Consider the following 21,633-nt stretch of genomic DNA (forward strand, 5'->3'; position numbering starts at 1 on the left):
TCTTATCTCTAAAATGAGAGCGTAGACTAGAAAATCTCTAGGGATCTCTGAGTTACTTTTCCAATTGATTACTAGTACCCAGTGCTCAGGCACATGATGATCCTTAACTGACTGACACTTAGGGATCACAGCAGCATCAATAATAGCCTAAGATGTCTAGAAAGGACTCATGTAGGTGGTAAGGCTGTTATGTGTGCCCCTGGTGACTACAATCTCCTCTCCAGGGAGTACCTTTATGATAAAAAGTTCCCTTATCCTCGCTCAAGATATTGCTCTTTCCAAGAGGGTGGTGATGCCCATCACTGACCAGACATCATCCATCTACCCAGTCACTTAATCATTCATTCATTCATTCATCATGAGGAAGGACCTGCTATGTCCTGAGCTCTGTGTTGAGCCTCTACTCTGCTCTACCCTGACCAGGGGATAAAGTGAGGAAAGAGATAAATAGAAGAAAGGATATAAAATCCAAGTCCCGGTTTTACCTCTGTCATCCAGTTAAATTCTAGGTTCAATTCATTTCTCCCAGAAAACTTGCCAGATTCCTCCAGCCCCAAGTTCAAACCAGGCATGCATAGCTCTGGTAGTTTGCCAGAAGAACAGGAAGCCACAGAACAAACACAGTGCATCTTTCTAAAGTATCAAGATAATATAAAGATTAGAAAAGAGGATGAATTAAGTAACAAGACTTGTCATTGATTTAAAACATTAATTTAGATTGAACTATGGACAGACATAACAGAAAGCAAAGATGGGGAAAATTTTTTGAAAGAAATAAGATTCTAAGGGACAGACATTTATCTTCTTTGGTCACTATGGGAACCATGAGAACCCACTCATTCAAACCCCTTGTTCTGTTACTTACCACTTGATAGTTCAGTGTCTTCAAGAAAACATTTAACCTGTGTGTGCCTGTATTCTTTTTCACAAAAGGAAATTCCATTGTTAAATAAGGATGTTAACTTTGCTTACTCCACTGTTTGAGTGTAAGGGATAGAAGTGATTTTGTCTGGAAATAATTAGCATGGAGAATCAGTAAATATTTATTTTTTTAAAGTAACAAATACTTGATGTCAAAAAAAACCCCAAATAACTAATATGTGTTAAGCATCTACTATGTGCTAAGTACGGTAATAGGTGTTACAGAAATACAGAAGTACAGAAGATAACATCTTGCAATTAAGTGCCTTCTTTGTGTCAAGCACTGAAACAATGCTTTCACATACTTTTTCATTTAATCAAATGCATACACACACACACACACACAAATACAATCCCTGGCTTTCAGGTACAAAGAGTTGTGTGGAGAGAACAGAGTGCTTGTTGCTTAAAACTTCATTTCATTGGATTATCATGGTTATAACAATAATTTGTGCTGCCCCAGAGCATCTTCTCTTTAAACTCATGCCCTTTAATTTATAACAATGCATTTTTTAATTCTTAGGGGATATGTGCTATCAATTACAAAATAAAGGGTCTAGTGACAACATGAGAAACTGACAGCCACCAAAACTCCTCCAGCTCTGATGTACTTAGCCATCTGTCTGCCTAAGGTGATACAGGAAACATGTTTGCACCTGGGCTCTAGAGTCAGACCACAGGTCACAGCTAGAATGAACTAAGTAACCTTGGGCAAACCACTTGACCTCTTCCCAACTCCATTTTTTTTCCTTTCTTTCTTTCTTTTTTTTTTTTTTAGTTGTAGTTGGACACAATACCTTCACTTCATTTATTTATTTATTTGTTTATGTGGTGCTGAGGATCAAACCCAGGGCCTCACTAGGTGAGCGCTCTACTGCTGAGCCAAAACCCCAGCCCCCAACTCCATTTTTGTGATTTGTAAAATAGGAGTTAAAATAGTTCCTTCCTTCCTCATAAGATTGAATGATTGTTGCTTATCTGTTAAGCAGAAGAAAAAAAGTTGCCACCTCATACAATTGAATGAGATAATACATCTAAGCCCTTCGCACATTGCCTGGGACATGGTAAGTGTAAAACAGTGAAGTTGTGGATGTTAACATAATAATTATTATTAGCTACTTACTGTCCTGGGTAACCTTGTTCCAGAGCTAGCACGCTGGTTCATTCTGCTACTCAGAATGATTCATCTCTTATCATCCCCCTTGGGATAAATATGAGAAAACCAGTGGGAGTCAGTGAAACATGGAAGCATATTAGTCCTCGGTCAGAATAATTCATCTTTAGGGATAATAACATAACCACCCCTTACTGAGCAGGTTCTGTCCTGGCCCCCTTAAGAGGAAGCTATCATTCTTTATGAGCCCCCTCATTCTTCCTCCAGAATCTAGAGGGAAACATCTCCCCTGACTTCAAGGGCCATGACCCACTTATGGTGTTTCTCTGGGTAGTGGACATCCAACAAAATGACATCATCATATATGATCATACCTCACCCACACAGTTTGTCCATTCTAATTCTTTTCAGGGCATTTGCATGTGCATCTGTGTGTTTTTCTTTTTCAGCCCAAATGAATTAACTGTCCTTTAACTTATTAGGATGCACATGAGATATTTTTACTGCTGGAATGCTTCATAGATACAAAATCATTCTCCTTCAAAAACAGAAAAAAATATCATTAACATGCATTTGTTCCAGAGACCCTTGGTTACCAGTAGAAATGGGGATCAGGTTCATGGAGTTGAAGAATGAACACAGAGAATGCCGAGATAAGCAAGTAAACAAAAATTTATAAAAGAGAAGGCCAAGGTTCAGAAGTGTAAGAAAGTTCCCAAATGGAGAGTATGGGAGGGGTGAAGTGCCACCAAGGTCTCTTGGCATCCCTTCTTTTAGAATCACTGAAGGGAAGTTGACTGACCCCCTGTAACCTGTCCTTGAGATTTTGCATGCAGGCTCAGCTTTAGTTGCATTGATGCAGTCTTTTGTCCCTTTGAGGAAACAGATATTGTTGTTGGACAAGCTAGAGCACATTAAACGGGGGAACACACCTCAAGCAATGGTCTGACATCCGTCCTTATCAACCCCCCTCATTCTTTCCTGCTCGGATGGACTATTTCCCCTTCCTCACCTTCAGAAGAAGCTACTGGAGAAAGAGCTCATGGCAGTTGGCTCTTGTACAAGTGAATTGACATTGGACATCTTAACACTTCTGAGATTCAGTTTCCTCTTCTGCAAAAAGAAGATATTGGACCCCATGATCCTGAGGCTGCTTTATTTATCCATAATCCTGCTCTTGCTGTAGGTGTGCCAGGTGCTGGGACAGCACGGGGACCTAGACAAGGTCTTGCTCTGATGGAGCTTATGTTGTTGTCATGAAGATAACAGACAAAATATCTGTGGACAGTTAGGAAACCACGAAAAAAAAAGAATAATGATAATCAACACCTTGAGTGGGGAAAGAAGAGGCACTCTTCATAGGTTAGAGAAGGCCAGAAAGGAGACACTTAGCCTGAGAACTGAATGAAGAGAGCGATTCCTCCATGGGCATTCTAGGGGTGGAGGGCAGAGGGAATTGTTACAAAAGTTGTAGAATTTTCTTCAGGGAAACAGTCTGGGTCTCTAACACAGGAGCCAATGAGCTAGGCCACGTGAGGATATGCTGTCTTTACACACACTCTGATATGATAGACTCTCCAGGACCTGATGGGGGCATGAGCTGACTTCTCCCCTGCTAATATTCATGAGTGCCTACTGCATGCAAGGCTCAGCGCCTCTAAGTCTAATCAGTGCTCAGAGCCAAGTGTCTGGAGGCAAACGCAGGCATGCGTGCTGACCTTTCTGAGCAGCAATGACAATGATAAATGAAGGGGGATTTGGATGCTCGCCCTTGACTATAAGAGGAAACAGGCGGACTGAGAACTGGGGCTCATGTTCTGAAGCTTAAGTTTCACCCACTGTGCAGTTTCTGGAGCCGTTTTCTGCTGAAGAGAAGGGCAGGAATGTGGTCTTAAAGGCTGCTCTACTGAACTTACAGGCTACTCAGCTGTTGTACCAGACCTCTGAGCTGGGGGCACCAAGGTAGCATCTTTTCAGGGCAGGCTGACCTGGCAAGCCCCGAGGCAACTGAGGCAGCAGAAAAGTCTGTGATAGCAATCAAAACACGTGGGCCACAATCCTAGCAGAGCCCATAGGAGCCGGGTAACTTTTCCAGCCATCATTATAGAAACAGTGAGCATGTGCCAGAGGCCAGGCATGGTGGGGACATTATTTATCCATAATATTTATCCTCTTACACAGCATCCATTTAACCCTCAGAACAACCCGTTGTGGGGAAGCACAACTATCATCCCTAAAATACAAATGAGGCTGCAAGAGATTTTGTAACATGCTCAAGGTCATTCAATGGCAGAGATGGGCTAGTTTCAAGTTGCTGTTTCATACTCTTAGGAACTCCTCCATTAAATGGTAATAGTAATCACATATGTTCTCTGCCCTCCTGGGGTTGGTGGGAGACTCAGATGAGATAAGAAGGTGCTTTGTAAACATTAATGAGCTGTGCCAGGGTCTGTTGGTCCTTGCACTCTTTCTAGCAGCACTGCTGTGTGCAGTTACCTGCTCCTCACCCCCCCACACACCTACTCTTAGCCCTCCCTCTCCTGTAGTGAACACCCACCCACAACACTACTGCAGCTACCCTGAAATTCCTGCCCTTGCTTCCCCCTGGGGAGACAGTCCATCCTCTCCACAGCTGTACTTCTCCCCAGGCTTGCTGGGAAGTCTTGGCTCCAGGCCATCAGGGGTGGGGACAGCACGTGGAAAAATGAGATGTTTTTCTTTCTTGGGAAGAAAGCCAAACTGCAGTTCACTGGAATTCTATAAATTATGCACCCAGAGAAGATTTAGTTTACAAAGAAAAGAGGGGGAAAAAAATCCCTTACTATTTGCTCAGGGATCTGGGTTGGCCGAGCCAGAGCCAAACCCCACATATTTGGCCTGACTCGCTGTGTTTGCAAAACAGCCTCATGTTCCAGGAGACAGCCCAGGAGGCCACAAAACAGCCAGGATTCTCTGCAGGCCTCTCTCCAGCCGACTCCCCATCCCCTTGCTCCAGCCTGGGTCTGTCACTTGGTTTCTTGGTCCTGGAAGCGTGGAATTCAAGAGGAAAGTGGGCCACTGAGATCTCTCTCTCTGTACAGATGCTTTCTTAGTCCCTATTCCTTCAACCCTGTGAAACCCAACTGTCAGGAGAGCTGGCCAGAAGACACTACCTCCAGGGAGCCTTCCCTACCCAGAGGCTGCATCAAGGTTCTCTCCCAGGGGCTCCCACAGCACTGAGGCCATGCCACAAGCTAGTCTTCCACAGGCTCTTAGAGGGCAGGAACCCTGTCGGATTTACTTAACTGGTATCCTCAGTGTGGTATTTCAGTGAAGAAATCAATGACCTACTACCTCTAGCCACCAGTGGATCCTCCTGCAGCTTTTCCCCAATTCAGATCCAGAATTCCTTTCAGGAGAAGAGAGACATCCTGGCTGTTGTGTTTGTACAGTGTTGTATTTTGTTTCTGTTTCTCTAGCCTTGTCTCCACTCTTCCCAGTCCCCACTAAATGGAGTGAATGGCTTGCCATTTCTCACCGTTCGGTTTCTGCCTCAATGCTTGGCTCACCCTGACCCCTCAGCACCCTCCTAGTCAGGCTTAAAGAATCGGTCCAACCTCCTCACAGCCAGAAGGTGCTTTAACATCCCCTCCCCCCACACACAGCAGATATCCCCCTGCCCGTTGGTTAGAGACCCGTTATCTTTGGGTCCCCAGACTCCAGGCTGCTGGACTTTAGTGTGTGACAGGTTGCAGCTGTTCAGTACATGCCTGTTGAATTAATTCATTAACATGCAGAAGATAAGAATAGCATGCGAAGTCATGGAGCAGAGTGTGAAAAAGATCTCAACAGATGCTATGAGTAAAGAGGAAGAAGCAATTGCTGTGGGCTGGCTAAACGTGGGTGGGGGAGGAGACAGTGGAAGGAGAAGCTGACGTGGGATAAAAGTACAAAAGCAGGATGCAGACTGTCCATAGGGGAGCAGGGGGCAAGTGAGAAAAAAATCTAGGCTTTAAAAAAGCAAATTGCATTAGGGCCTACTTCTGTTTAAAATGCCAATGGCTTCTCCTTGTGTTTAGGAAAAGATCCAAACATCTTATTGAAGTTTAAGGGTTGCATGGATCTAATTCAGCTGTTGGGCTTTGGAAGAAAAGGAAACTGAGCCCCACAGTGACTTTTTCAGTGAGGTTATGAATTTTTTTTAACCTTTAGAGATTTTCAGCAAATCCTATGCAACATTTTTACCATAAATGTATTTATTTGCCTTTGTTTCAAAATCTCTAGTCCAATTTTCCAGACCTTTTTTTCTTATGTGAACCAAGTCCTGCGAGCCTGCCTTTACGTAACACAGTTGAGCTCTTTGTTTTTTCCATCATGACCCATTTGAAAGTTGCCCTATTTAATGCTGCAGGAACCTATTCTGGGGTTGTTTATCTTTTAAATTGCTATGAGACCTTAATGGAACAGGCTTCTATCAGGGTCTCCAGAGAACAGCAGGAAAAGAAGAGAGATTTGTATTCTCCTTCCCTAGCTGCAGAGGCCCCTCTTCCCGCCAGAACTGGGCCAGGGGTGACTTGGATGTGTTCCTGCCCACACAGAACTTATGGTCTGAGAGAGGAGAGGTGTGTGCTTAGTACCAGGTGATGATAACAGGCACTTTGCCTCATACACTCCCCAAAATTGTATGCAGTAAATATTATTACCCTTATAAATGAGAAAACTGCAGTGAGAGACAAAAGACTCACCCAAGTCTAGCACCAAGTGTCAGAGTGGAAACTTACGCCCAGGAATGTCCCCACCACTGTGCTTTGCCTCAGTCTAAGGAAAAACAGGATTAGCTGTCCAAAGGAGGAAGAAAAATTGCTTCAAATGTTCCAAGAAAAGATGCCTTGCAACTCATCTAGTTTATCCCCCCCTCCCACCACCCCAAATGAGGTCAATGCAATAGCTATGTGTACCAGGCATTTTTGCAGAACTCTATTCCTCAAAATAACCTCCAAGAAGTCAATTCAATTCCATTTTATAGTGGGAGTCTTTAGAGATGCCCAGAGAGCCTAAAGAATTTATGCTGGGTCATGCAGTTAGAGGCAGAGCCAATATTCCAACCTTGACAGTCTTGGTGCAAAGCCTTCCCCCTCACTGCTCCCAGCTTTGAAGAAGCGACAAGCATCAAATTTTCAGTTTATTACCTATAACTCCAGGAAGATCACTAAGAAAGGACCTTGTAAATTGTGCTCTACAGAGAAGAATTCATACTGAGGCAGGAACTTATAGACAAATACAGAGGAGTATTTCATTCTCGAACAAGGCTGACAAGAATGGACCCTGGAGACAGAGCCAGACAGATCTCCTGGTACATCACTGCAAAACACAGGAACCCTTCCATCTGTCGTCACCAGCCCCCAAACCCCCACAGGACCTGGGCCAAAGTCAAATTATCTAAAGGTATGACTGATACCAAACCCATTCTAGATTTAATGAAAGCTTCATCATGTAGTCAAGGAATCCAACAAAAAAATAAAATAAAACCCTACACCAGGGGCCATCCAAGATGGGAGCCCACAAAGAATAGCAACAGAAAAGTCAGAGAGACCAGGAAGTGAGCTGACAGAGTAAGACTGGTTCCACCCGCCTGAGTCAGAACAGACTGGTGTTTGCAACACAAAGTCTCTTCATAGTCCAAGAAAACTGAATGTACTTGGGACAGTGGAGATGCAGTCAGAGAGAGGGAAGAAAAGGGGAACAAATTAAATAGCCCCTTTGACCTCACCATGCATTGCACTCCGTGAACACATGCCCCTGAGTGAATGTGAGAAGGTCTGCTATGCATCTCTGAGATGGGTCCTGGAGGCCTGCTCTTAGAGTCCCCCATGACATTTAAGATGATTGTTATGTTTATAGACAAATATTTCTCCTCCATTAGAACCTCTACATGCAAACCAACCAGCTCCTCCAGGGCTCATCTAAATAAAGTATGAAAAAATGGAATGCTAGAAATAAGATCTTTGTGGAGGACCAAGTGAAATTCTGCAAAGGGTTATTTTCTCAATGCAGAGTCCTGGGGAATTTTGACTGCATAAGGTTTTAATCTTGTGTACTGTCTTTGGACACATTCCCAGGTTGATGAGACTCCATTGTCTGGATGCTCGATGTCGTGGGGCATCTTCTGAAGGCTCAGGCCCAGAAACCCAAGTCTGGCATGATATATGGTTCACGAAAAGTGGTTTCATTTTAAAAATAAAGACAGCTAAGTTCCCAACCACTAGCAATTATAGTGTGGCAGGCTAACCCAACTGGGGAATATATTTGTGGAGGCTTTTCAGGAAACAAAGAAAGGCATTTTCTTTTCCCTACTCCTTTCTCCTTTATCCCTTAACTTCAGGAAATCTAAGTTTCTCTTACACCTACGGAGACTTTAGGGGTCTTTGTGTACTACAACCTAGCCCTGTTGGCAGATAGACAAGGCTGGGACAGATGGAGGTAGATTTTGTTGTTGTTGTGTCATTTAAATTATTTTAACATAAATAAAAATGGTACATATTTATGAGGTTTCTTTATGGTGAAAACATTCAAAATCCTTCCTTACAGATTTTTTAAATATGCAGTACATTATCATTGTCTGTTGTCACCTTGTTTTGCAATAGTGCACCAGAACTTCTTACTCCTACCTAACTATAACATTGTACCCACTGACCAATCTCTCCCCATCCCTCCCTCCTCCGTCCCTCAAGCTGTGTGAGTCAGCTTTTCCTCACTGTGACCAAAATACCCAACAAGAACAACTGAGGGAAGAAACAGTTTATTTTGGTTCCTGGTTTCAGAAATTGAATCCATGATTAGTCCAGTCCATTGCCCTGGGCCCAAGATGAGCCAGGACATCATGGCAGAAGGGTGTGGCAGAGGAAAGCTGATCTACTCATGGGGCTAGGAACAGAGAGGGGGAAAAGGGACCACAGGGAAGATGAACCCCTTCAAGGAATTCCCTTAGTGCCCCACGTGCCTACATTTACCACCCAGTAAGGCCATTCAAACTAGGATGGTTACAGCTCTCATAATCCAATCATTTTACCTCTGAATATTCCTGCATTAATACAGGATCTTTTGGGTGTCACCTTACATCCAAACCATAACACCAATCTTTGGTACTTACCATTCTACTCCCAACTTCTATGAGATTGAGTTTTTTATATTCCACAAATGAGTGAGATCATGCAGTACTTGTCTACCTGTGCCTGGCTTATTTCACTTAACATAATTATCTCCAATTCCAGCCATGTTGTTGCAAATGACAATATTTTTATCTTTTTCATGACTAAATAGTATTTTTGTTTTTGACACAATAAACTCATTTTATTTTATTTTTAATTAATTTATTTATTTTAATTAGGTATATATGACAGCAGAATGCATTTTGATTCATTGTATACAATTGCAGCACAACTTTACATTTCTATGGTTGTATACAATGTAGTGTTACACCATATGTGCAGTCATACATGTACCCAGGGTAATGACTCTCATTCCACCATCTCATTCTATCATGTTTCCTGTCCCTGTGAACCCTCCTTACCCTCCCTCCCCTTTGCCCAAAGTTCCTCCATTTTATACATGCCTCTCCCCTTCTTTTTATGGATTAGCATCCACTTATCAGAGAGAACATTCAGCCTTTGTTTTTTTGGGATTGGCTTACTTCACTTAGCATGATATTCTCCAACTCCATCCATTTACCTGCAAATGCCATAATTTTAACCAAAATAGACATGTAGACAAATGGTACAGAATAGAAGACACAGAAACAAACATACATAAATATAGTTATATAATACTAGAAAAGGTGCCAAAAACATACAGTAGAGAAAAAATAGCCTCTTCAACAAATGGTGCTGGGAGAACTGGAAATACATATGCAGAAAAATGAAAATAAACCCCTATATCTCACCATGCATAAAACTCAACTCAAAGAGGATCAAGGACTTAGGATTAGTCAAGAGACCCTGCACCTAATAGCAGAAAAATAGGTCCAAATCTTCATCATGTCAGATTAGGCCCCAACTTCCTTAACAAGACTCCTAAAGCACAAGAAATAAAATCAAGAATTAATAAATGGAATGGACTCAAACTAAAAAGCTTCTTCTCAACAAAAGAAACAATCAATGAGGTGAATGGAGAGCCTACATTTTGGGAGAAAATTTTTGCCACCTACATGTCAGATAGAGCACTAATCTCCAGGATATATAACGAACTCAAAAAACTTAACACCAAAAAAACCAAACAACCCAATCAATAAATGGGCTAAGGAGCTGAACAGACAGTTCTCAGAAGAAGATATACATTTGATCAACAAATATATGAAAAAATGTTTAACGTCTCTAGTAATTAGAGAAATGCGAATCAAAACTACTCTAAGATTTCATCTCACACCAGTCAGAATGGCAGCTATCAAGAATACAGACAACAATGAATGTTGGCAAGGATGTGGGGAGAAAGGTACACTCATACATTACTGATGGGACTGCAAATTGGGGCAACCACTATGGAAAGCAGTATGGAGATTCCTTAGAAAATTTGGAATGGAACTACCATTTGACCAGCTATCTCACTCCTCGGTCTATACCAAAAGTACTTAAAATCAGCATACTACAGGGACACAGCCACATCAATGTTTATAGCAGCACAATTCACAATAGCTAAACTGTGGAACCAACCTAGATGCCCTTCAGTAGATGAATGGATAAAGAAACTGGTATATACACACAATGAATAGTATTTTATTGTGTGTAAGTACCACATTTTTCATTCATCAGTTGACTGATGCTTAAGTTATTTACACTTCTTGGCTATTGTGACTAATGCTACAATAAACATGGGAATGGCAGATGTCTCTTCACCAGGCTGATTTAATTTCCTTTGGATATATACTCAGTAGTAAGATTGTTTGATGATATGATAGTGCTATTTTTAATTTTTCAATAATTTCCATACTATCTTCCATAATATTTATGATAGTTTATGATGGAGGTAGACTAGAGGAAATGGTGGACAAAGGAGCAGGAGGTATCCAAGAGGTAGAGACCCACACTCTACTCCATGCTGTGTCCCACAGTGCCTTGACCTTGGGTGGGAGGTGACTGCAAGGTGCCTCTGAAGGCTAGGCACTAAGCACAGAGAGTGGCCTTGAGAAGTTCCCTGTGATCAAGCCTATGGACAAAAGAAAACTTAAGGTCAACAAGGGAGAATAAAACCAGAATAGTTGGAAGTCCTTTCCAAGATGCAGTGTTGTGCAGATGACAGAGGGTCACAGCACCAGACACAACCAGGGAAGCAAAAGAATAATTCAACAACGGACCTTCCATGTGCAACAGTCCAGGTGCCTCCCTCATGTTCCCAGTAGCCAGGAATCTTGAATCACCGTCCTACTCTCAACTTTAATGGGAGGAAGGGAGGGGGCCCCACTAATAATCGATATTGAATTTCTTCTCTACCTAAGGAATAAAATCAGGGTACTCAAGCTGTGTTACTGTCAGTTAAAAAAAAAAAGTAATATGTATATTGTTTCTTAAACCTGAGTTCTGCTCCATAGTTTCTTCCTGGATATTATTATTATTTTACCTAACATTAGCAGATGGTTTATGCTTCTAGGTACAAAAGTTCCTGACCTCTGGATACTTTTATCCTTTAGCTGTGGATTATGGAAGGGCTCATGCTCTTTGACTTTATCCTCAAAAGTTGGGATCTCTTCCACATCATCCTTCAGCAACATTTGCTATTATCTATTTCAACCTTATAGAGAACTGAGTTTCTTTAAATGACAACACTGGAACTCCCTCTCTGTGAACAAATGCTATAGATTACCCTAATGGTGTGGCCTGTGTGATGCCTGAAAAATGCTAGGTGCTCAATAGATTTTATTGGAAATTTTTTTTAAAAAGTCAAAAAATAAATTGATTAAGTTGGGTGTTTTATTCCCATTAGTAGGTTTATATTTTAGGTTTTCAGAAAAATTTAACAGAAGGTGCCTAGAGTTCCCATCTATTCCTTCCTGGTTCCCACTCCCACCTAACCCCAACCCTGCCACACACACAGTTTTCCCTATTATTTACATCTGCCTTGATGGGACATTTGTTACAATTGATCAATCCATATTGATACATTATTATTCATTAAAGCCCATAGAATATAACCTCTATGGATTCTGCCAAATGTATAATGTCATGTATCTGCCATTACAATATCATTAAGAATAGATTCACTGCCCTAAAAATCCTGTGTGGGTCACCTCTTCATGCCCAACTCCTAACTCCTGCAACCCCTGACCTTTTTACTGTCTCTATAGTTTTGCCTCTTCCAGAAGGTCATATAGGTGGGAACTTCATGTAGTATGAAACCTTTTCAGACTGACTTCTTTGACTTGGCAAGTACATTGACGTTTCCCTCATTGTTCTTTTGTGGCTTGCTAGCACGTTTTTCTTTGTTATTGAATAATATTCCACTGGTGTACCATGGTTTTTTTATCCATTTACCTATTGAAGGACATTATGGTTGTTTCCAATTTGGGGCAATAATAAAACTGTTAGAAGCATTTATGTGAAGATTTTGTGTGGATATAAGTTTTCAGCTCATTCAGGTAAATACGGAGAATGATGATTGCTGGATGGAAAGACTGTTTAGCTATGGAAAGACTGGTTTTTAAAAGTGCTTTCTAGCCAGCATTCTCCCAGAACATAGATTAAGTTAACTAAGTGATGAGTTGACTTCCCACAGTGACAAGCCAGAAAGCAGGCCCTGTTTTTATTTGTACGAAACAAAGTATTCAAGCTTCAAGGTATATTCCTAAATTCTAGTCTACTTAGATTTAGTAGATAATATGCTATGTAGTTTGAACCTTTGATTTCTTTTTGGCCTATTTAACTTGGCGGCCTAGACAGACTACTTTGACAAGGTCACTACCTTCTCAGGTATAATGTTAATGATATTCTAGTGGGAGACAAGGTGAATAAACACACAAGTAAACTCTGTAATCAGCAGGAAGAACTAAACAGGAAAAGGTCATAACTACGTAGCCAAGAAAACAAAGTTTCCCATTAACTGAATGATAAGTATGCATGTGGAGCTAAACTAGGATTTGAGGAAGGGCATCGGGGACAGTGCAGAGATAATTTGGCTCCAAGAAGATACAACCAGAAGGAAGCACTCTTGAAATGATTTCCACAATGTTCAAGTGGCTGGCCCTGCCATAAGGGAAGACAGTATGTAAAAGGGAAAGATTGATGTTTGGGGCAAATAAAAAATTCAGAACATGAAAAGAGAAAACAGGACATTTAGATCATATACTTCATCTCTTCTAATTAAAGTGGGAGAATCTTGCCTTTTCTTAGTGCCTCTCCCATTGCTATTTTGCACACAGTAATGTTCAAGAAGAGCTCACTACATTGATGGGGGACACTTGCACCAAAATACACATTTTTTTAAAAAGGACTTTACTTTTGCCCTCAAAGTTCAGCTACACAAAAGTCAAACAAAACCAAAAATAGCATTCTCTGGGTACTCCAGGTTATTTTTTAAGTGGTGTTGGAATGAAATCAGTATATACATTTTCAGAGCTTTGTAATCATTATTCTCCACCATCCTGGGAAATGTGAATTTGGTTGAGCTCCAAGAATCTTAGCAACAAGACAGCAGCTCCTAAGCAGAGCCGCAGTCTTCTGATGGGGCCAGAAACCCAGAGACAAAGAACTATTTATCGACATGAACTGTCTTGCTTCCGAAGCTGGAATCCCTAGGACCAAGCTAATGAGGAGACTCGGTGCCAGGATGTCATATTGGATCAGGAAGGCCAAGCCATTGACAGTCTGTATGTCTGCGCTGAGGCCAGACTGGAGGAGATGCAGAGAAAACATATACAGTGGCTTCTGAAAGACCTTAACACTTGACACTTGAACACCAAGACAATCACTGCGTTGAGCTGGGAGTGTGGGAAAGGGCTCAGGCTGCAGTATGTTTCCTGAACAGATGGGCAGTGCTGATGTGGAGCAGCAGAAGCTGCTGGCTGCAGCCCCAGGCAAAGGAGTGTCAGGAACTCCTGAGCCTAACTCTCAGGGCTTCCTATTGATGTCCCTGAAGGTGAGATGCAATCTCTCTCCTCTTTTCTAGCCCCATCTCTTCCAAAGGCCTCACTCAGTGCCCAATTACTGGCTTACGAGGGAGACACGTCCTTGATGTAGTAAGAGGTATCCCTTAGTTTTACAATAATTAACTCCTTGAAAATCCAAACAGGAGGTGACATTTCTTTGCATGCCAGCCAGAATTCTCTTTGGATGTTTCCTGACTTTGGAACATCTTGGGGAGACTCAGCAGGTCAAGCACAGAAGAGGGCTTCAATCAATATCAGTACAGATAAAGACCACTGACATTCACTGAGCTCCATCCAGAGCAAGGCACTAAGCCCTTAACATTCATCACCTCACTTAAGCATCACAACTCTGTAACTTGGAAATACCACAAACCCCATTTTACTGATGGGAAAACAGAGGCTGAGAGAGACTAGGGTTTGGAAGTTCTCAAAGTGCTGGTCCCAGGACCAGCAATATCAGCATCACCTGGGAACTCGTTAGAAATTAAGTTTCTCAGACCCCACCTCAGCTGTACTGACTCAGAAACTCTAGGGGTGGGGCAATCTGTCTTTTGGCAAGCCCTGAACACTCTAGTATGAGGACCCATAGACCAGACAACTTTCCCAAAACCACACAGCCAGTAGGATCCAGATACCAGCAGTTTGGCTCAAAAGCCCTGCTCTTAACTATTGTGCTATGAATTTACCTGGACCCAAAAAAGAAGAACCTACCTACAATTGCACACTCGAAATTTAGAGAATTTTCAGGCATTAAAAGATGCTTAGCTTTTTAAAATACCTGGTCAGATTCACAAAGGGGAATAAAAGGGAGAGGCAACCTTCCTCTTGTACATTAAGGCCTTAGATTCCTGCTCACTTCATATGGTACTGGTACATTCCTCAGGGGAATGGAGATTTCCTGTCTGTTCAACACTCCACTCCACCCTACCCACAAGGACACTCCCAGAGACTACACCCAGGCCTCATAGAGTCATCATTTCACACCCAAGAGAATAAGAGGAACAACTCAAAAGGAATGAAATGGAGAGTGGCTAATATGAAAAACTTAAAAAAGTGGAAGCATCAGTACTAGTTTCCTAGGGATAGTGTAACAAAGAACCACAAGCTTTGTGACTTACAACAATGAAAATTGATTGTTACACACACAGTAGTTACAAGTCTGAAATCAAGGTGTTGGTAGAGCCATACTCCCCTGAAAACAATGTGGGGGATGATGCTTCCTTGCCTCTTCCAGCTGCTGGTGATTCCAGATGCTCCTTGGGTTGTGGCAACATAGTTCTTCCTATGTCTCTTCATATCATCTTCCCTCTAGCTATGTCTGTCTTTATGTCCAAATTTCCCCTTTTTATAAGAACCTGCAACACCTTAGTTATTTTGAATTAGGGGCCCACTCTATTCCATATAAGCTCATCTTAACTAACTATACCTACAAGGCTCTATTTCTAAATAAGGTCATATTCTGAGGTCTTGGGGGTTAGGACTCAAACACGAATTTAGAGGGACTTAACTTAACCTATAGTAGCATCTATTTTGAAGTTGGGGCTTAAACTACAAAACTTCCCATGCAACATACTTGCTACATCATTTCAGAGAATTTTAGGCTGACCTCCATTGAGGCCATCTATGTGAGGGTTGTTTCTATCATGGCTGATGATTTGATTAGAATCACCTAGTATTTGTTAAAATTAGAGCTACCCAAAGCTTCATCCTATACATTCTGAATCAGAAAGGGACTGAATGCCTCTTTGATTCTGATATGGCTAGCCCTTCAATGCCCTCAAAGTTTGAAAGCTCAGGTCTAGCCAACCATCACTGGAGGCTTGACATGCTGCCCCATTGTGACAGCCAAGTCTGAGGAGGTACCCCAGTTTCCTGCAACACCTTAGCCCCGGTGATGCCAATGGTGAGTTTTAAGCTCAGACAAGTCACTCTGGAATATTCAAGGGGAGTGCCTAGGTCTTCCCCAGATTTATCTTCATCTTTAGGCCCCATATTATTACCAACATATTGGTTCACAGAAAGGTCAGAGAAACCTGACTTCTGAGTCAGATGATTTTATTAGGTGGGAACCATATTAAACCAAATCCCCTGGGATTCATCCCCAATAATCCAATAACTTCTCTCCTTCAGAGAAGATAGGGAGGTCATTGAGAACTGGTGCCCAATCCAAGAAGGAAGGCATCAAAGATACTTTCATGATTCTGAAATGAACCTGGGAGAGCAGCTGCATGAAAGTCACAGAGAGGAAATGTCAAACAGAATTACCTCCACATCATGCCTCCTATACCATACTTCCTTCTCCAACCACTCCCCAGCAGCCCCAGAGCAGAGAAAATAATCATTATAACTGCACTCATCAGACAAGGCAGCGAAGAGCATGAGCCTTGGACTGGGCATCCAGACTGCTTAAATGCTTGCCTGTTAGAGCCTCCATCTCTTCATCAGCTCCTTAACATCATTGATCTTATTTCACAGAACACTACCTATGAACCCAGCCAAGAAAAGGGTTTTTTTTGATTTATCAAAAGAATTTAGGTTCCATGGAATCCAAGGGCAGGAAAGACTCCATCTGGCCTAATGGGAACTGGAAAGCTATTAACTGTGGCTCTGTTTTTTAAGAACTCTACAACACATCTCTTCTTATGCCTTCTCGCTTCTGTCTCCCTCTTTCTCCACCAAAAGGCTTCCCCTGTCACTACCTAAGCGTATACAGTAGTTATCATAGTTTCCCTGGTTCCCAAAACCATACAACCTTGTAGCTTAATTCCCCACTGCTCAAGAGTTCAATCCCTTAATGTTCCAATTCCTAGGAGAGGAATCCAAGTCCATCATAGGCAAGGTGACTTTACTTCCCTAATCAGCTGTGTTTGTGATGCAGATCACATAGCACAAGCCCAGGCACTTCAGCTGGCACCTCCTCAAGGGTCGTGGGTAGGCATAGTCAGCATAGAAGGGTTCTGGGGAAGGCAGGACCCAAGGCATGTGAACTAAAATAGTGATAAAAAGTCATTTTTTTAAGCATCTACTAGATAAGAGATGCTGAGCTATATGATATATGATCCTTGCTTCAAACATTTAAGGTGGTTATTGCAGATATGGCTACTGAGTTGAAGCAACTTGTCTAGGGTCACTCAGCTAGTAAGAGATGGATACAAATTCCAACTGAATTCTGCCGGTTTCCAAATGGTACCATTTCACCAACTCAGGAAAACATGAACATTAACACCATCTACTCCAACTATCCCACCAAACTATAATCAACATAAAATGAAATCACAACCTGGAAATTGCCTTGGGAAAGCTGAACAGAAGTAAATATGAAGTCTGAATGTACCTGCTGCCACCATCCCACAGTGTGGTGTTGGCTCAACAAGCGTTTCCCTAAGGACGGCAGAATATTGGTTCAGCTCTGGCTCTGTGGCCAGATGTGGCCAAGACCACAGCGGGGTCTTAGCAGCTGTCCAAGACCTCCTGAAAGAACTGCTTGTTGCTTACAATCCAGTGGTGTGACCCCACACAAACAGTATCTGAATTCTCAACCCTGAGCTGGGCACACCAAGGTGGGCAATTGTTTGAACGGGGGCAACTTCTGATTTTCACTAAGAAACCTAGCCAAGAGAGTTGGTTAATTGGGTTCAAGTTGGCTATAACAGAGCACAGACCACAATCACTGGCAACTCTCAAACATTAATGGCATCTTTTAAACCCCAAGATGAGGGTCACGCACATGGAGACTCTGCCCCACAAAGGAGGTGGGTTTATAGGGATTTCTCCACAGTTGGCTATGGTAGAAATGAAAAGGATGACTGTGAAGCAGGCCATGCTCTTTGGTGCTTATGTTGGTTCATTTTTTGTGTCAACTTGCTGGGCTACGGTGCCCAGTTGTTTGGACAAACACTAGTATTGATGTTGCTCTGAAGGTATTTTGCAGATGTGATCAACATCTATCCACGGACTTTAAGTAAAACAGATTACCCTGTCTAACATAGGTGGGATTCATCTAATCAGTGGAAGAACATCAAAACAAACTCAAAGATTTCCCAGGAACGAAGGAATTCTAGCTTATGAAATTCTGTCTGAGCTTCCAGCCTGCTGGACCACCCAACACATCTCAAGCTAGAGACTTCAATAATAATACTCATCTGAATTTCCAGCATGCCAGTCTACCCTACAGTCCCTTAAAATAAATCTCACTCATTTTCTCCTTTCTTTCTGGAGAACCCTAACTGACAGAGTCCTCAATAACTGGATCATTACTGGTAATCTGATGATAGTCCCCTCATACCGACTGAGTAGCTAAGGCAGATGGGACACTGGTCCAGACAAGGAGAGGGCTGCAATGTCCAGTGCAGGCATTATAGAGTGAGTCTCTTCCACATTCCACAGGCTCATGTCTCTCCCCCAGAACTCAGGTAGAATCAGAGAGCTCACTCAGGCTGGTATATAGACCCTTACTTCTCAATATACACACTAAGTGCATAGATCATCACCTAGATCAACTGAACTAGAACCTGCATTTTAACAAGATTTCTAGGCTATTCAAGTACACATAAAGTTTGAGAGGCATTGTAATTGAAGGCAGCCTGATTTTCCCAGAATGAGCACTGAACCCAATGTTATAGATACGGGTGGAGTTCCTGATTGGACTCCAGCCAGCTCTGAGCACTTGGGCAAAACTAATGAGGAAACAGACATGTTTAGAAAAGTACAGATCACATTAGTAGTTTTACTACGTCCAAAGCACTGAACCAGGCACAGTGTTTATAATGACACTTCCAATCTTCCCATCAAACCTATGAGGAAGGTGCTATTGATAGTTCCATTTTACAAATGGCAAAACTGAAATGCAGAGGGGTTATGGAATTTTCCCAAGGTCAAATGAATAGTTGATTCAGGATTTGAACTCAGCGGGCCTGGCTCCATAGACACATACTGCCTCTCAGATTCAAAGCACAAAGGGTCTCCCCAATGTTTCATCAGGGGTATAAGCCAAGTTCTAGCATGGGAGTAATTCTGTCTGTAGGATTCAAAGAACACTTCATAAAGAAGGTAATTTTTGAAACAGTCTTTGAATGAGAGGTAGGAGTTTGCTAGGAGTTATAACCTATGGTGACTGTTGCCATAATCAAGATGGAGCTGTTCATGCAGCCCAGTACTCCTGTGTCAATGCTGGTCCCTACATCATTCCCCAGCTTTCACCTGGTACCTGGTTTCTCCTCCTGGTGAGGGTTGTCCTTCAGAACATAGCCTTCCAAGACCCCCACACTATGTCAGGCTTCCCTCAGAATTCTGCTAACACCAACTGCTTTCCTTCATGACACCTACACCAGTGTATAATTAAACACTTATAATGGGAGACTGTCTCATTAATATCTGCCTCTCCCACTAGACTGTGACTTTCTGAAGGCAAGGACTGTACCTGTTACACATACTTGTGAATCTTGGGTCGAGCCCAGTACCCGGCACCATTCAGCACTCAGCAAGGATAGTGTGCAGCTCTCAGTGACCACCACCTCTCCTCTTGTCTTGCACAGGAGTCAGAAAACAAACTGGGACCCAAGGCAGAAAACCATCCTCCCTTGATTAATTAATGACAAACAAAAATGCTGCCAAACCTGCATATCTTGGGTTTATCCATTTCGACTCATTCCTAATTTTGAAGCCACAATGAGCACAGACAAATAGCTGTTGATCATCCTAGTGGCTGTTTGTTATACAAGGTTGCACTGTTATCCCCAAATATAAATCAAAAGAATAAGATAAATGATGTGTTGAAATTTAAAATGTAGAACATACCCCAATAAGACTGTGGTTTCTTCAGCATTCAAGATCAAGAAGGAATGAAGCTAAGTCGAATCCTTCCATGTTTAAGGGACCACAAGGCTAGTTCAAACACAGCAGTGTTGACGTAAAGGAAAATTCTTCTGAGTTATATAATAGATTCAACCAGGTTTTTTTGCAAGTAAATTCTATTTTCAACATGAAAACCTTCTTTCAGAGGCTGGTGCTGTTTTGATAAAGGACTGATTTAGTGGCAAATGAAAGGATCCTTTGCAATTCAGAGCCGTACCTCATGTGGTCTGCTCAAAGACCCATTGCAAAGTCTTCATCCCAGGCCACTTGGCTATGATGGTGTTTAAATAAAGGCATCTCTTTTCCAAATCAAGTTGCCATTTATCAAAGCTGCAATTCTTCTCCTTTGGGTCCAGTGTCATGTTCATTTACTTGTTTACCAAGTCTCAGTTGGTCATTTTTAGCCCCAGATATAAACATGTCTCCAACTCTGATTTAGGGCCAAGGATTTCTAAAAGCAAGTCAGACTTCAGAATGTTGTTCTTTCCTGTAGGAAGGGCTTATCTGATCCCATCACACACAAATTGACTTGTGAAAACAAACTCACTTGAAAACCAATAAGAAACTCGACTTTGGGACTGGTGACAGTGAAAACAAACCAGAAGGGTAGCTGTGAGTGCCACTGGCAGACATTCCCTTGATTCCCCAAATATAGCAAAGGATCTGCTAAGAGACATTCAATTCTCCTGCAATTCTGAATAGCCCAAAGCAAATGGAATTAAATCAGGGATATCCATGAAATCTCTGGGTTGATTTGAATTAAGGAATAATTAATTGACTTCAGAAAGTAGGGATTCTCTGTACAAAGGAATGATCATGTTTACAGTGGCCCTTTGAGATGTTTTGAGTTTTGTTTCCTAGTTTGCTCAGAAAAAGACAGAAATTCTAGAAAATGAGAGGGAAAATTCCTCAATGCTCATTGTTAATATCCCTGCTAAGTCTGAGACTTCTTAAGAGAAATGACTCACTTATGCTTCCGTTCAGTCATCTGCTTGCTGGCCTCATGCACCGAAGACAAGAGAAAGTTTGACATTTTCTCTGCTAGGCAAGTTCTGCTAAATATTTTTAATTCAGGGCGAGGTTATCTGTTTCTACGAAGCCAACTCTTCCTCATTCAGCACTTTTCAAAAGGCTTCCAGCCCTTAAACTTAAATTTAACCACTTAGACCAGGCATCTCACAGTGGCAGCCTACTGGCCGAATCTAGCTGGCATATGTGCGTCTGTTGGCATGAGAGCATTTTTTAAACTAGATTTCCATGTCTTTGGACACACCACCCCTTTTATTATATATGCCTGGTCCACTTCACTAATAACATTATCCACTCACTGGCTTTGGAAGACATTTGAGCTCATTACCCCTCATAAAGATGGAAATCATTCTGAAAAGCGTTATGTCCTTCCTAGTCTCCTTAACAGAATATCTAGAAAATAACATAAGTTTCTCATCAAAACTTAAGGTGATCACTGTGAAAATCAGTGATTATGCCATGCAGAAATGCCCTCATGAGTTATTTGGCTTTTATCTTGTCCTTTTCTCTCTGATTATTAATTATTTCATTTCACTGTTGCTAGTGTGACCACCACCACCATTTTACACACACACACACACAAATAAACCCACACACATACTGATTT

At 42.0% G+C, this 21,633-nt stretch overlaps 1 long non-coding RNA gene across 1 annotated transcript in view; it reads right to left on the reverse strand.

Moving 5' to 3' along the window:
- LOC131424384 (uncharacterized) overlaps window positions 1-21,403 on the reverse strand; it is a 63,526-nt gene extending 42,123 nt beyond the window's left edge. The window contains exon 1 of the long non-coding RNA XR_009227286.1: window positions 19,941-21,403. This is a non-coding gene — a long non-coding RNA (uncharacterized LOC131424384). The remainder of the gene's footprint in view (window positions 1-19,940) is intronic.
- Window positions 21,404-21,633: the final 230 nt, after the last annotated feature.

The sequence above is a fragment of the Marmota monax genome, unplaced genomic scaffold (assembly GCF_021218885.2).
Source record: "Marmota monax isolate L192 unplaced genomic scaffold, Marmota_monax_Labrador192_F-V1.1 WCK01_AAM20220418_F8-fsc00004, whole genome shotgun sequence".
NCBI classification, from domain to species: Eukaryota; Metazoa; Chordata; class Mammalia; order Rodentia; family Sciuridae; genus Marmota; species Marmota monax.